Below are 16,894 nucleotides of genomic sequence, written 5' to 3'. Positions count from 1 at the left end.
CTTGAAGATTAGAAGGTTAGGTGCATCTTCTGTCACTGAGGCCAGACCTCTGCTGTCTATGCCAGAGGCCTCGGACCAGCTTGTGTATGCTGCCTGGTTGATGGCTCAGTGTCTGAGAGACCTCAGGGGTCCAGGTTAGTTGAGGCTGCTGGTCTTCCTATGGGGTCGTCTCCCTCCCCAACTTCTTCCAGCCCTTCCCTAGTTCAGCCACCGGGGTGCCCAACTTCAGTCCATTGGTTGGGTGTAAGTATCTGCCTCTGTCTCAGGCAGCTGCTTGTTGGGTCTCTCAGAGGACAGCTATGCTAGGCTCCTATCTTTAAGCACACCATAGCCTCAGTAATAGTGTCAGACCTTGGATCCTCCCCTTGAGATGGATCCCAAGTTGGGCTGGCCACTGAACAGCCTTTCCCTCAGTCTCTTCTCCATTTTTTGTTTCTGCAGTCGACCCCATTCCTCCACCAGATGCCCTTTGTATCTACTGGAGGTGGACTCTACAAGTTCCTTCTTCCAACTGTTGTGCCATTCATCTAAGGTCCCTCCCTTTGAGTCCTGAGAGTTTCTCACCTCCCAGGTCTCTGGTAATTTCTAGAGGCTCCCCCCCACCCATATTGAATGCATATTGCCATTCATTCTGCTGGACCTCAGGACTTCTCTCCTGTCTCCCCCTCCTCCATACCTGATCATGTTCCCCTTTTCCCTCCCTATCTCCTCCTTCACCCAGATCCCTCTCTCCCTCTGCCTTCTGTGATTGCTTTCTTCTCCCTCCCAAGTAGGATTGAAGCATCCTCACTTGGGCCCTTCTGCTTGTTAACCTTCTTGAATTCTGTGGAGTGTATCCTAGGTATTCTGTATTCTGTATGTTTTTGGCTAACATCCACTTATTAGTGAGTACATACCATGCATGTCCTTTGGGTCTGAGTTACCTCACTCAGGATGATCATTTATAGTTCCATCCATTTGCCTGCAAAACTCATAATGTCTCAGTCTTAATAGCTGAATAGCATTCTGTTATGTAAATAAACAAGATTTTCTGTATCTGTTCTTTCATTGTGAGACATCAGGATTGTTTCCAGCTTCTGATAACAAATAGGGCCCCTATGAACATAGTAGAGCATGTGCCCTATAGTATGGTGGGGCATCTTTTGGGTATATGCCCAAGAATGGTATAGCTGGGTCCTCAGGTAGATCTATTTCCAATTTTCTGAGGAACCTCCAGACTGATTTCCAGAATGGTTGTACCAGTTTACAACCCCACCGACAATGGAGGAATGTTCCTCTTTCTCAACATCCTCGCCAGCATCTGCTGTCACCTGAGTTTTTGATCTTAGCTATTCTGATTGGTATAAGGTGGAATCTCAGGGTCATTTTGCATTTCCCTGATCACTAAGGACTTTGAACATTTCTTTAAGTGCTTCCCAGTCATTCAAGATTCCTGTTGTGAATTCTCTGATTAGTTCTATAGCCCATGTTTTGATAGGGTTGTTTGGTTTTTTGGTGGTTAGCATCTTGAGTTCTTTATATACTTTGGATATTAGCCCTCTATCAGATGTGGGTTTAGTAAAGATTTTGTTCCCAATTTGTACGTGGCTGGTTTGTTCTAATGACAGTGCCCTTTGCCTTACAAAAGCTTTTCAGTTTCATGAGGTCCCATGTATCAATTCTTGATCTTAGAGCCTGAGCCATTGGAGTTCTGTTTAGGAAATTTCCCCCAGTGCCAATGAGTTCGAGGCTCTTTCCCACTTTCTCTTCTGTTAGATTCAGAGTACCTGGCTTTATGTTGAGATCCACTTGGACTTGAGCTTTGTGCAAGGTGATATATAGATCTATTTTCATTTCTCTGCATACTGACTGCCAGTTAGACCAACCCCATTTATTGAAGATGCTTTCTTTTTTTCCATTGTATATGTTTGGCTTCTTTGTCACCTTTTCCCATAGGTGTATAGGTTTATTTTCCATAGGTTTATTTCTGGATCTTCAATTCTATTCCATTGATCACCCTGTCTATCTATGAACCAATACCATTACAGTTTTATCACTATTGCTCTGTAATACAGCTTGATGCCAGGGATGGCGATTCCCCCAGAAGTTCTTTCATTGTTAAGAATTGTTTTTACAACTCAAGAATTCTTAAGAATCTTCCGGGATCTTCTCTGATTAGAGATGTGGCGGGAGCCGGGAGCAGTTCCAGTTTTTGACACTAGAGGGCGCAACCCCCTTATGTTCCAATGCTGTTTCCTGAAATCGCCAAGCTTGAGTTTCAGCAGTGTTTCCAGTGTATCAGGAAAGGCGGGGCTGCCTCTATGGAAACACCCGGGCGTGCAGCTGCAAAAGCAACTCCTTCAGGAGGACCTAATTGAGGGCTACCTATGACACCAGCATTCTTACAGGAGGACCTAATTGAGGACTGCCTGAGAGAGCGAGAATTGCCAGTACAAACAATGCCAGCGAATCAGGAACTGCTGTTTAGAAGAGACTCTTTCTTGGAACCAATGGGGAGCAGGTGGAGGGATTAAGGAGTTCACTGCAGCGCTCAGGTGAGCTTGCCACAGCACCTCCCACCTGCTCCCAGGGTCTGTGTCCTTGACTCCCCGCCAACTCACCCCCAACCTCCAATGGGCAGGTAAAGTCGGGCTGGGGCAGAGAGCTGTCCAGGGCACAGGCAACACTTCCAGCTATGTGGGCTTCTCTAAGAGTCTTCTTGCTTATCTGTGAGACTTGGTTAAGCAGGCATTTTTGTGGAAAGTAACTTTCTATATTCTTTCCCAAGAAGCAACCGTTTTGCCAGCTCTCTCTTCCTCCCTTTCCTTAGCTCTATGAAAAAGACTGTCAGCTTTCCATTTTGAATAGCCAAGGTGGAGTGAGGGAAGGGACTCTGGGGTGTTGCCGACTTAAACACGATGGTGGGGGGTTGGGGATTTAGCTCAGCGGTAGAGCGCTTGCCTAGCGAGGGCAAGGCCCTGGGTTTGGTCCCCAGCTCCGGAAAAAAAGAAAAAAAAAACATGATGGTGAAAGAAATAATTAACAACTAGCTGGACAGGTGGTCATCCTTGTGGCCTCCAGATATCAGACAAACAGCAGTTTTTAACGGTGAGAATGTCAACACTCACAGTCCACAGAAGGGGTCCCGAGTGGATTATGCACAGAATACTAAACCCTTTGCAGGAAGGGGTAGCTTTTGGAGGCTGTAGGGCATTAGCCAGTGGTATGCACAGATGCCTACACAGTGACCCTGAGAGAGAACCTGTCAAATACAGTTTAAACACATTCACCAAGAATGAGTCTTAAAACACGGTGGTGAACTCATGCATGACCCCTGAAGGAATCTACAGAAAGAACCATATTTGCAGAGGCTCCCAGAGAAGGCACCATGTGTTACAGACCCCTTGTTGCTAGCTACAGGGTGCCCAGGTTTGGGTGTGACTATCAGGTTCTTCTGTGCTCACTGGGCTGGGGCCTACTCATAGTTTGTTCAGTTAGAGGTCTGGGAAGTCTAATATCCAGTGGAGTTAGGGACACCGAGGAACCATTCATCTTGGCATTGCCTTTCTGGGTCTTCATATCATATTCATAAACAGGGTCCTTCCAGAGCTCCTGTAATCCATGACGGTTTGGCCCCCATGACTGGTCACTTGTATAGCCCCACTTCCTTGGGTGTTAAGATTTTGACAGCAGTGGAAGTGGGGGACACAGCGTTTACATCTAAGCACATGTGCCACGTGTATTAAGAAGCTACATCAGTCAGCCCATGTCTCCTGAGGCAGGGCTGGTTTGCAGCATGCAAGTCTGTCACATCATACATGTCTCCACCTTGCTCTGTCAGCACGTGTGCCTTTATCCACAGATCCTCCTGGGAAGGTGTTGTTGCAGTAAAATTATACAAGCGTACAACCGGTTCCCAGGAGTTCCCACTCCAAGCAGACCCGTGCGCTCTTGCTGTTTCTCTGTCAGCCGCTTTGACACACTGACACACTGTGTCAACCCCTTGGCGGGTTGTTATCATGCCGAGACCCACATCATGTTCTGCAGGCCGTGCTAGCCCCAAACATTCCTTAGCCTAGCATGGCTTGCTGTCACGGACTCTGCTCACACTCCCAACAACTCAGTGAAAACAAGACTCAACAAACTCAACAAACCCAAAACCAGGTTTATATGTTAATGACTCACTGTATAATACGTCCACGCCATTAGCTTACAACCAATTGATAAGGATATAAACTGCCTACCTGGATAAGATACCCTTTGCTCATCTAGACACAAAACCCTATACATACCCATCCCTTAAGAATAGTCATAGCAACCTGTAACTATGTAGAGATGCACGATGAGGACCATTTACGTCTGCCTCCATGTTGCTTCTCTCCCTGCTCTCCCCATCGCTCCAGTCTCCTCTCCTCTCTAAAACTTTTCTCCTGCCCATCTTTTCCTTCTCGTCCAGTGACGGGCCTCGTTCTATCCTGTTCCTGCCTTCACCTGCATAATGACATCAACCTACAGGGTGTCACACTATTTATTCCTAGCACTTTGTTTCCTCGCACAGCCTCTTGTCCGCATATCTGCTGAGGGAGTTCCTGCTGTGAGTACCAGGAAGGCATCGTCCTGCATTTCAAGGATGGCAGCTGAAGTGCCTTCTGGGAGATAAAACAAACGACCGGCTTTGAGTAGATGCCTGTTGGTGACACCACGTTAATATTATTTCTGCAAATTGCTGAGAAACAATTCTGGTTCGTGGTGCTTGTAAAAGAGATTTCTTTTTAAAGTTCCTCTGCCTCAGGATTCTCAAAATGTACCGCCATCTTCGCTGTGTTGTGCTGCCTCGCTGGAGTAGGCCGCTTCCCCACCTTGTGCCGTAATTGCTTTTCTGTTGGTGTAGCAGCACCTCAGACGCTAAGGAATCTGCAGATGATTTGAACTCAGAAGCAACAAGTGGAAGATGAGCCATATGTGCTGACACTTGAAATCGGGGGAGAGCGCGGTGACTACAGATCGCGCGTGGCATGTCCAGTTAGCTCTGGGGTAAGTCAAGCACCACAAGAATGTAGGCGAGGTGGCTCCGCTGTTAAGAGCTCTCGGTGCAACTCAGGAGGGGCGCAGTTTCGGCTCCCAGCATGCACATGGTTACAACTACGTGTAACCTCAGCACTAGGGCATCTGAAGCCCTTTTCTGGACTCCGTGGGTATCCACATGCTGTGTACGTACAAACTAAAAATAAAAATATTTTTTCTTTTTTTTAAAGATTTATTTACTTCATATATGTGGGTGCACTGTCACTGTCTTCAGACACATCAGAAGAGGGCATCGGATCCCATTACAGATGGTTGAGAACCACCATGTGGTTACTGGGAGTTGAACTCAGGACCTCTGGAAGAGCAGGCAGTGCTCTTAACCGCTGAGCCATCTCTCCAGCCCCCAAATAAATCTTTTGAAATGCATAAGGTAAATTAAATTAATTTTTCTTTTTATCATATTCATGTTAAAAATAGAAATGAATCTTTTAAAATGTAGAAGGAATTTATGAGTTAAATTATTTTTTTCTTTCATCATATCCATGTGGATATACTCAACTACTAGGCCACATTCACAGTCCTTAAAATTGTTAAATTGCATTTGCTTACACACACACACACACACACACACACACACACACACACACACAGTATTTTGATATAGAGAAGCCAAGAAAGTTAGCAAACCTAGCAGCACACATATTACCTGTATTTTTTGAGGTAAGACCACTTTAAACCTACTCCATAAGTTTCCAGTTGAGAACACAGTAACTAGTTCCCATAAACATTGTACATGTATAATGCAAAATGTACTTAGTCCAGCTTCATGGTGTTGCGGAACTCAGTGCCTTGTGTGTGCTACAAATTATGTTGTCACAGGATTATACTCCTGGCCTGTGTGACCAGACATCTAACACATCTAACACAGATGACTTATGGGAGGTTTATTTTAGCTCCTGGTTTCAGAGAGGTTTCAGCCTGTCAAGGTGGAGGGGGCAGGGATACAGGCGCAGCCCCACCCCTTGCAGTGGGAGCATGATGCTCCAGGGAGAAGCAGGTTGGAGCCAAGTGTGGGTCTAACCTCAAAATGACCAACCACACCTGATGACCTATCTGTACCCACCAGGTGCCACCTTCTCAAGGTACCCCCAACTTCAAAATAGCAACTTACGATTGGACCGAGCCTTCAAAACCTGTGGGGAACACTTCATATGCAACCTAAAGCCCTGTACCTCTGGCCCCTGACTGCCTGTAGTCACTTTGTAATGCAAAATGTACTTAGTCCAGCTTCACGCGTCACTATGTTTACATCATAGCACTGTTCAAGAGTCCAGAATCGTAGGACCAGCAAAATGACTTAGCAGGTAAAGCTGCTTGTATCCAAGCCTGACGACCCTGGGACCCACATGGTACAAGAGAGAGAAGACTCTTTCAAGTTGTCATCTGTCTTTCACATGCACTCTGGCACATGCATACCCCACATATACATACATGCACATACACACACAATATATATACACACATATATACATATATATAATAAATAGAACTAAAATTTAACTCCAAAATATCTTCTGAAACCCAGATAAACTGACCTGTGGACCTCTGTATTAAAAAACAAGTTATAATCTTCCACTGTACAATGACAGATACTAAACATTCCCATTCCAAAAGAGAGAAATTGGGGCACAGATAGGAGAGATGGACCAAAGCAAGACCAATATTTACCTTTGTCAAGATAAACAGTCCTATGGTTCCATGTTCAGCATCTGGGGTACAGAGTTGCCTCACCTGTGTTCCAACAGGGTTGGGTGGCCTGCCCCCGTGGCCCCGCCCCTGTGGCTCTGCCCCTGCGGTCCAGCCCCTATGGCCCCGCCCCCATGGCCCCGCCCCTGTGGCCCTGCTTTCTGTAATACATTTGGACTATATCTACTCATTGTCCACAGATTTCCTTACCATACATCCCATGTTTCTGGTATCATCAACATCCTAGGATAGGGGGTGTCCGTTCTAACGTAGGATTCACCTCTACAACTTCACACGGAGGCCAGTGGGGCTTCTTGCAGGAGTCCGACCCTTGCACACATGACCGGACATCACCAACGTTACTCCAGAACCTCAGCACAAGCCTCCTCTACCCACCACTCTGTATGTCTGAAAATCTTCTGTGAAGTCGAAATGGAGCCACGGCCCGCTTTACCAAAGCTGCATTGATCTCTGAGTGTCTGGGCAGCTGACCCTGGAGAAACACTTCCCCCTGTGACCCTCTTCCTGTCGCATACCCAGAAACTTTCAAATGAATTTTCATTTTTATACCATAGGGCCTTCCATGGGAGGAGTTTCCTCTTCAGAGCACCTTTTCTGTTACCCAGAGTAAAGGGCGCTGCCTTCCTTTTACCGATTACCAAAGCTTTGTCCAGACTTGCTTCATCTAGGGCTTCAGACCCATTCCTTTACATTTTTCTCTTTCTTTTTTCTTTTCTCTTTTGACCAAACTTAATCTTTTTCACATTTTTCTACTCTGAATTTTTACTCTGAATTCTCACTGTATTTCCAGCTAAAAGTGGCCGGCATCAACCCTTCTGCGGCCTGGAGATTATTCCATCTTACACTTTTCGCCCCAAATAATGTACTCATTATTTTTAAATTCAACCTCACTCTAATTTTCAGAACACAGGCAAAGGTATTGCGATATATTTCTTTGTTGTTTTTAGAATGTAACATAACTGATGTCTTGGTTTGAGTTTTATTGCTGTGAAGAGATGCCAAAATCAAGACAACTCTTATAAAGGAAAACATTTAATTGAGGTTGGCTTACAGTTTGGAGGTTCAGTCCATTATCATCATGGCAGGAGCATGGCAGCACACAGGTAGACATGGTGCTGGAGGAGCCGAGAGTCCTATGTCTTGATTCACTGGCAGCAGAAGGAGACTGCATCACTGGACATAGCTTAAACATAGGAGAGCTCAAAGCCTGCCCTTTCAATGACACACTTCCTCCACTATGGCCACACCTCCTAATAGTGCCATTCCCTATGGTCCAAGCATTCAGACATATGGGTCTATGGGGACTGCACCTATTCAAACCACAGCTGGCCTGTAACCACATTTCCTAGTTGAGCCCTTTGTTTCCATCTAAAACATCATGAGCACATTCTTCACCAGCTACGTTTTGATCAGCCTTCTGGTCTACCCATAATTACCCACTACGTGGGGCTTATAGCATTCGAAAGCCTCTCTATCCCACAGCTCCAGACCCTTCCAAGTTTCCCCTGTAAACCAACTCCAAAGGTCAACCACATGGTTAGGTCATCCCACCATGGTCCCATTTCCTCTGTACCAGTTTCTATGTTAGTTACTTTTATTCTTACAGTTATCAAACATCCAAAAGCAGCAACTTCAGGAAGGTAAGACCTGCTTCGGCTCCCGGTTCCACAGAAGTTTCAGGCCACCATGGTGAGGAAGATGTAGCATCAGGAGTAGGTGCATGCTTAGAGGCAGGCGCACGAGGCAGTGACACTTCCCATGGTACAAACAGGAAGCAGAGAGCATAGCCTAGAACCAGAGCTAGGTATGTCCTTCAAAGACAGACCCCTGGTTACCTACTTTTTGCCATCTAGGTTACACAGCCTAAACTCTACACAGCCTTCAAAATGGTGCTACAAGTTAGAGAATGGTCCTCTGAAGGGCAGTCCATAAGACCTTGTGCGTTGACTTGATAATCTAGAAACGTTCGCTTACACATTCTTGAATTCGGGGTATTGAAATGACCTCTATAAGCGCACTGTTTCCTTCTACAAATAATAAGGTGAGACGGGAGCATATGCTGACAGGTAACATAATTTATGTTCTGTGAGAGCAGTAAGCTTGAAGAGTGGTGCCTAACATAAGTGAGGTACACACACTTGAGCCTGTCTGGGAGTGAACGGGATGTCTGCAAGTATTGCTAACAGTTTTGAAAAGGTGATACGGGTGCTGGAGAGATGACACAGCAGTTAGCACACCGCTGCTGCAGACGTCCTGAGCAAGGTTCCCAGCACCCACGCTGAGCGGCCTGGAACTGCCTGGAACGTCTAGCTCCAGATGATCTGATGTCTTCTCCTGGACTCTGCAGATGCACATACACAAATGCACGTGCACGCGCGCGCGCGCACACACACACACACACACACACACACACACACACTTTTTTTTTTTTTTTTTTTTTTTTTTTTTCTTTTTTTCGGAGCTGGGGACCGAACCCAGGGCCTTACGCTTGCCAGGCAAGCGCTCTACCACTGAGCTAAATCCCCAACCCCCCACACTCTTAATTAGTATTAAATAAATCTGTTTTTTAAAGATTTTTAAATAGTGGTAGAGAAAAGCTGGATAATAACATCTCTCTGATAAAATAAAATAAAATAATAAAATAAAATGACAAACAGGAAATAGTGGAAACCAGCACATCATTCCCCAAAACAGGCTCTCCCAGTTTCCTAAGTCCCTGTCCCAGAGTCCAGTGTCCATGCTCTAGTGTCCTAGCCCTTCTCACCTCCTCTCCCACCCTGAACGCCCTCCAGCTCCTGGGCTGCCCCCCACAACCCCAGCTACTCATTCTCCTTATAACCCTGCTATTCTCCACATGCTCTCCCTCATTCTCTCTCTGTTCCTTTCTTTCTGTGTCTCACCCCGTCCCTCTCCCTATCTCTCTGCTCTCCCCTGCTTCTCTCATGGCCCGGTCATCTGCTCACCATGTTCAGTCTAGATTTCCCCATCCGCTCTAGATTCTTCCAGACACCTCTGGCTAGCCTCTCTGTTTATCTACAATAAGTACCTTAAGCACATCACAGAGCTGTCATGTTGTCAGTTTATACACTAACAGGATGCTTGGTCTTGATCGATGATCTGATTGGACTGAGAAGTCCCTAGGCAGTTAGCTAAATGCTCTCCTGGGTGTGTCTATGAAGGTGTTCCCAGAGAGGCTTAGCTAAGAGGCAGACCAGCCCTGATTGTAGACGGTGGCATCCCAGAGAGTGAAGGCCTAAAGACAATGGAAAGTGATGCAGGGCTGTATCTCACTGGGTGCCCGACCCTTCCTGCATGGGCACCTTTCTACAGATATCCAGGCTCTTCAGCCTTTGCCCCAGGAGCTCCCAGAAGACTTCCAGGCCTTCAGCCTTGGAGCGGATGTCATCACTGGCTTCTCTCCTGAGGCTTCCATCACCAGGGACCGAGCACCCCCTGGTTTTCCTTGCTTTCCAGCCCACACAAGGCCACTGGAGGAGTATGTTACCTCTGCTAATGTAAGCCAGACTATTTAATCTGCCTGCCTGCCTGTCTGTCTGTCTATCATCTATTTTCTAGTGGTTCTCTAGAGAATCCTCAATAATACATATGCTTGCAGTGTGCTCCAATCCTGTTGGTCTGTGGCTCCTGTCGTCAACATCCTTTCTGTCTGAAAAAATTAGCTAGCATTTTTGTTTTGTTTTGGAACAGGTCTGCTAGCAAGAAATTTTCTTCAATTTCCCTATACCTGAGAACACTTTTATTAACCTTCATGCCTGGAGGATGATCTTGTTGGCCATGTTATTCTGGGTGATGAGCTGTTCCTATTTACCTTTGCTGTTCTGCGGGAGGTGTGGTTTTCTTTGACAAACTTCAAGCTTTATTCTTTGTAAGCGATGGCCCTGTGAGACCGCAGGATAGAACAGCTCCATGGGTGGGAAGGTTCACTGTAAACATGGCACGGCTGTGTAGCTATCTCTCTGGTGGTAGAAAAAGAATAGTCATAGGTACTTGGGGGAGTCCAAAGTGGCATGGCTACCTGTTGGAGGCAGAGAGGAGTGAAGGCATGGTCAGGGGGTATCAGAGGGGTGCTGCCAAGAACTGGTAGAGGGCAGCTTCAGAGGGAGAGTTGTCCGTGCTGGAAGGGCCTGGAAACCAGCTTTCTGCCCAACAGAGCCCAGTGGCTTTGCTTCACACTACATGTTAAAAGGTTAGCTGCGGCTTTGAGGTTTAACTAGATGCCCCATTTGCCCGTGGTTGGGAGGAAGATTACATTTGCCTAAGGAAGCTGAGAGACAGCTTTTACCTGTCTGGCCAGCAATCTTTCTTTCTGTCCTGTGAGCACCCAACCTGGGCCAAGGCCAGACTGTTATTTTGGGATTTGGGACCTAACAGTGCGTACCTTAGGTTTTAAGTTGCTTGACTACAATGTGTATAGACACGCGTTTGGGGGGAGTGTGGTGGTGATACTGTGGTACCTTACTCCCATTCTTTTTGGTATTTTGGCTTTGGGTCCTCTGAGATGCTTGGCTTTTTTTTTTCTTGGTTTATTGTTTGTTGCTTTTGAAACAGCCTAAGCTATTATCTCTTCAGGTCTATATTCTGCTCTGTTCTCTCTCTTATCCTTCTGCGACTCCAATTGCATGTATGTTTGACTATTACCATAAGTCTATGTTGGTTTTTGTTGTATGTTTTCCTATTTGGATGATTTCTAATTTTGTAGCTTCAAGGATTTTTTTTGTTCTTTAAATTTACCCAAAGATGTATTTATTCTACTTATGTGTCTAATTTTTATATACAATACATATTATATAGTTATATATAATATATGAATATGTATGTATGCCTAGTGTTCTGCGTCACTCTTAGAACTCCATCTTTCCTACACAATTCTCCCTCTCCTCATGCTTGATAACCCCCCTACCCTGCGGCCTCTTTCAGTAGTGCATCAACATACTGGCCAACGTTGTTTTATAATTCCTATCTGGTTGTTCCAACTCCTTGGGCCATGGAGTCGATTTCTATAACTCACTTCACCTCAACATGGCCTCCTCTTACATTTTCCCTTAAAGTGGATTCTTCCATCAGAGCCAAAACTTCATTTGTATGAACCCAGAAAACCGATAGATCAGCAAATGTCCATGCTGTTTCTAACCCGCTTTTAGTACAAGGGTGAGTTAGCCCAGCTAGGAGCTGAGGATCTTGCTGTTGCTAACAAGTACATGCAACAGAGGCACAGCTTCACAATCCCCTAACTGGGGGGGTGGTGTGTTTTATAAAAAGCCAAGGATATGTTTCATAGGACACGGTATAGTGAGGTGGGAGGGGTACCTTGGCAGGCCCATGCTGAAGCATCCCTCCCTGCCACCTTGGTACCTGCTAAGTATAGAATATTCTAGTATAGAATAGAGTTTATTTGGGGACATGGGAAGGGGAGTTGAGAAGGGAGTAGAGGCAAAGGAAGAGAGAGAGAGAGGGGGAGAGAGAGAGAGAGAGGAGAGAGAGAGGAGAGGAGAGGAGAGGAGAGGAGAGGAGAGGAGAGGAGAGAAGAGAAGAGAAGAGAAGAGAAGAGAAGAGAAGAGAAGAGAAGAGAAGAGAAGAGAAGAGAAGAGAAGAGAAGAAAGAGAAGCCAGCCAGGAGCATGTGGAGGGGGAAGTGGGGAGGAAAAGAGGGAGAAAGAGGTAAGGGATAGAAGAGAGAGAGAGAGAGAGAGAGACAGAGAGAGAGACAAAGAGAGATACAGAGAGTGGGGCCAAACAGTCCCTTTTTCAGCAAGCCAGGCCCACCGGGCTGTTGCTAGGTAACTGTTGGGCAGAGTATAGCAGGAATGCCAACAGAGGACGCTTCTGGTCTGCTCTAAGCTGGGGACTAGACAGGGAGACGTGGTCTTTCAGAAAGCTTCCACATCTTGTGTCACAGAGGGTTCTTTTTGTATTCTTACCTCCTCTTTGGGGCAGATCCTCTCCGTGTGGCTGAGTGCTAGTCGTGTGGCCGGGCTGGTTTCCCTGCTGCTCTGGTTCAGCCTTGATCTCAGATCCTAAATCACGGTGTGGGGCTTCCTAGGCTGTGCCTCTTCTCCTTCCCATTGCAGTTGGCGTCTGCCTTGTGTCTGTAGAAGCTCCTGGACAGGGATGTCCCCCTCGCTCCCACTGGCTGTAACCTCTGCGTGATTGATGTGTGATCCAGCCGTGGAGTTTCCTGTCTTTCTTTCCCTCTGAAGTGAGGGGCATTTGACTGTAGTGCTCTGTTGCTTGGATCTTTCCACGCATGCGCGTGGTTAGAGGCTCCTTCTCTGTTGGGTCGGGAAGGGGTGGCGTTGGTGTACTTGCATGCTTAGAACCTGCGCAATTGGGAGCTCCTTAGTCGTCTGCTGTAGACACTTCCCGCTGGTAACCCCACAATGAATACAGACTCCTCCGGGCCCCCTCTGTCCTGCTTCACACTCGCATCCCAGCCCAGACCTGACTCCGATTGTCTGCTAAGATTTAGGTAACGCCCTCACACCTAATGGCAGCCACGCAAGTCTCCTGTGCCCTACAGAAGGGTGACACATGGCTGATATCCTGTCTCCCTGTAGGGCCAGATCCACATGGAGTTCAGCTTACCTGACAGCTTACGCCCTCAGATCTCGACTAGATCAAAACAAAAAAGTGATAATCCCGGTGCTCTCTGCTCATTTCTCTCCTGATCTCTGTAGCGTTCCCTGTTCTGCATGGATGGGAGCAAGAACGAAAGGTGGAGTCAAAGTTGCTGCCACTGAAACGTGTCTGCAGATCCACCAGGAACAGCGTTGCACTGGCCTTTTCCCTCTTCAATTATATTGTTCTAAAGCAGCGCCTCTCAGCTTCCTAATGCTGTGAGTCTTTAACAGAGTTCCTCGTGTTGTGCCCTGATCATAAAATCATTTTTGTTGCTATTCATAACTGTATTTTTGCTAGTTATGAATCATAATGTAAACATCTGTGTTTTCTGATGGTCTTAGGTGATCCCCGTGAAAGAGTCATTCTACCCCAAAAGGGCCATGACCCATGGGTTGAGAACCACTTTTCTAGATTGAGAAATTATTTTAAGTTTGGGTTTTTATTGGCAGGGAGGGGGCTATGGATGACCTGTAAGGTTTTTTGTTTGTTTGTTTGTTTGTTTCTAGGCTGTGGATGACTTGCTTCTCTTTTTGTTTTGCAACCTAGTAACCAAGGTCATCAGCCAGAGCTAATTTCCCCTTAAAAGCAATTTCAGGAATGGCGCGTGAACAAACTCCTGTTTGTTCAGAATTCTCAAATCATGTCATTTAAATAGGAGAACATGAAATGTGTTGTATTTGGTTTTTTTTTTAAACGCACATGTGTATTTTTTATCTTAGCTTGTTAGTGCTGGAGTGTAAATGTAGATACAGACACTTTTACGATTACCTAATGTTCCAGTTTCTACGGGTATGCAACGTTACCTCAGATCTTAGTGGTTTAAAGCAGTCTCTTATTTTCAAAGATTCCTGTGGATTGGGCATTGAATAAGCCCAGCAGAATGGTTTATCTCTGCTGCGTAACCCCTCAGAGCAGGGGGACTCAGAGGCTGGGACCACAGCCGTTTGAAGATTTGTTAGTCCCGTGCCTGAGGCTCCTCTGCATTGGTCTCCTCACGTGGGTCTGGTTTGTCTCAGCCCTCATGTGGTCGTGCACTGGCCTTCTAAAGGTTTGTGTATGGGAAGATTGATCCCAGTATCGCTGTCCTCAGACACACCGGAAGGGCTGTAGTCATGAGCCACCATGTGGTTGCTGGGATTTGAACTCAGGACCTCTGGAAGAGCAGGCAGTGCTCTTAACCACTGAGCCATCTCTCCAGCCCCGAAGAGGTGATTCTTAAGAGGTGGAGACCAGTGGGATTTGTTCAGGTTACAGGGGCTCTGTCTTTGGTGGGATTAAGGCAGTTTCTCGTCTGTGGAATCTTGAATCAGTCCTTGCCACAGGGACTTGTTATAAATGCATGAACCACACTCTTGAGCCACTCTCCGACTTTATCACCACCATCCCTCCCTTTTGCATATGTGCCCAGTGTGCCGTCTACCACTGTGTCCCCGTCAGAACCAAGCCAATGGCAGGGCATGCTCTTGTAGAAGCATGAACTAAGTGTTTGTCTGCTCCCCTCTTCCTTAGTACTCATCTCGGATGCTGTCCAACAGAGTAAGAAGCAGGCTAAGGCTGTGGGCTAGGTGACAGCTGTGCTGCCTGTCCCAACTCTACCCCAGGAGTCACATATGAGCTATCAACAGCGACTGATCCAATGACGGCTCCACCATGTTTAGGGGAAAGATACAAACTCTAGCTCTTAATAAATAAATAAAAAGATTTAAGAAAAATCACTACAAAACTAGAGCTGGCACAGTGGCCATTTTCAGCAAACACAATTTGTTATAATCAATCTTTAAGAGAGAGGGAAGATGTTTTGCCTCGGAACCTGTTCAGAATCCCTTGGAACGTTCTCTTTCTTCCTCCCTCCCATCTTTGTTTCTTTGTTTCTTTGTTTCTTCCTTCCTTCCTTCCTTCCTTCCTTCCTTCCTTCCTTCCTTCCTCTCTTAGACATGAAAAAAAAAAAAAAAAGTCTGTTTACCCCGATAAGGACGGGCAATAAACCAAAGTAATGACTCCCCCCACGTCTACCCCAGTGAACCAGTGAGTTTATGTGAAAGAGGGTTTCTTACAGGAACAGGATGATGACTCAAACGTAACCAGAACACTGAAAAAGCCAACCGTAAGCGATGAGGTCTGACACTCACATCATGTCGGTCTCATAAACAATCTAGAAATGAGTTCACATATATAGGAGGGCTGGATGGACTACGTGCAAACGTGACATCGCTTATGTAAGAGCCTTGACCTTCTGTGGGTGTGGGGCGTATTCCTGGAGTCCGGCCCTCCAGACTGACTGTGATTCCAGTCGTCTGAGTTAGAATTGTTTTGTGAAAGTGTGGAGCAAGCTCGTGTTTTATCTGAAAGAATCCCTGGCTTGGACCCAGGCAAATCCCAGAGAGCATCAGTGGATGCTAAGAAAGGAGTGTCAGAAGCCCACATCTTCAGAAACCATCCCAGGATGCCTATTAAAACTTAGACACAAGAGCTCTCTCCTCTTCTCTCTCTGCTTTCCTTGATTGCGACGTTACGTTTAAGAAGCAATCCATAGTTTCCTCTGCCCCACTATGTGGGTCTCCCTACTCCTCAGCCACTGTCGGCCATGGCCATCAAGGACAAAGGCAGCAGAGGCATTGGGGTGGGTTCAGACGGCTGTGAGTATCGATGGATTAACTTCCGGGATCAGCTTCAGCGAGACAGCTCAACTTTATTGTTCCATGACTAGGGTCTATAAGGACTTCAGTGGGTGCGGGTGGAAAGGGCTAGTTGGTCCTAGTGCAGTACCTAATTATCATGCAGACAGCAAGCCAGATGTGTGCTGTTGTGAGCAGCTCTGCCTCAGGTCATTCTTCAGATAAGGCCAGGCACCTGTGTTCAGGAACACTCTCCAGACAAAGTCAGGCAGAGAAAGGGAGGCCATGCTGAGAAAGGGAGTCCTCCATTTTTGCACCAAGCTCGGAGAGCCATCTGGTCATGGGGGACTGTGACCTTAATAGCAGGACTCTCCAACACTGTCTAGATAGGCAAACTAATGGGTTTGCTGAAATTCCTGGATCTTGTACCCAAACTTAGCAGCAATAGACAGTGCCTCAAGGGACCCGTGGTAGTTAATATTGATTATCGACCTGACAGGATGTAGAACCACCTGGAAGATAGACTTCTTGGCATGAATGTGAGGGAGTGTCTAGGCTGGGCTGCTTGGGATGAGAAGATCTACCCTAACCGTGGGTAGGCAGTGTGCTGGGGTCCCAGATTGAGTAAAAGGAAAAGTGAGTTAAGCTTCAGCGTCTCTCTGCTTCTTGCAGGGGGTGGGGCAATATGAGCAGCTGCCTCGTGCTCCCACCACCGTGCTTTCTCCGCCATGATGGGATGTACACGCAGACCGTGAGCCCACACAGACTCTTTCTTCCTTGAGTCGCTCTCATCAGGTATTCTGTCACGGAGCGAGGACAGTTGCTAATCCTGGGTATCAGCCATACTTGTGATTTCCACGTCAGGACCCC

Source organism: Rattus rattus, chromosome 2 (genome assembly GCF_011064425.1).
Source record: "Rattus rattus isolate New Zealand chromosome 2, Rrattus_CSIRO_v1, whole genome shotgun sequence".
Lineage (NCBI taxonomy): Eukaryota > Metazoa > Chordata > Mammalia > Rodentia > Muridae > Rattus > Rattus rattus.
This window is presented reverse-complemented; position numbering follows the sequence as displayed.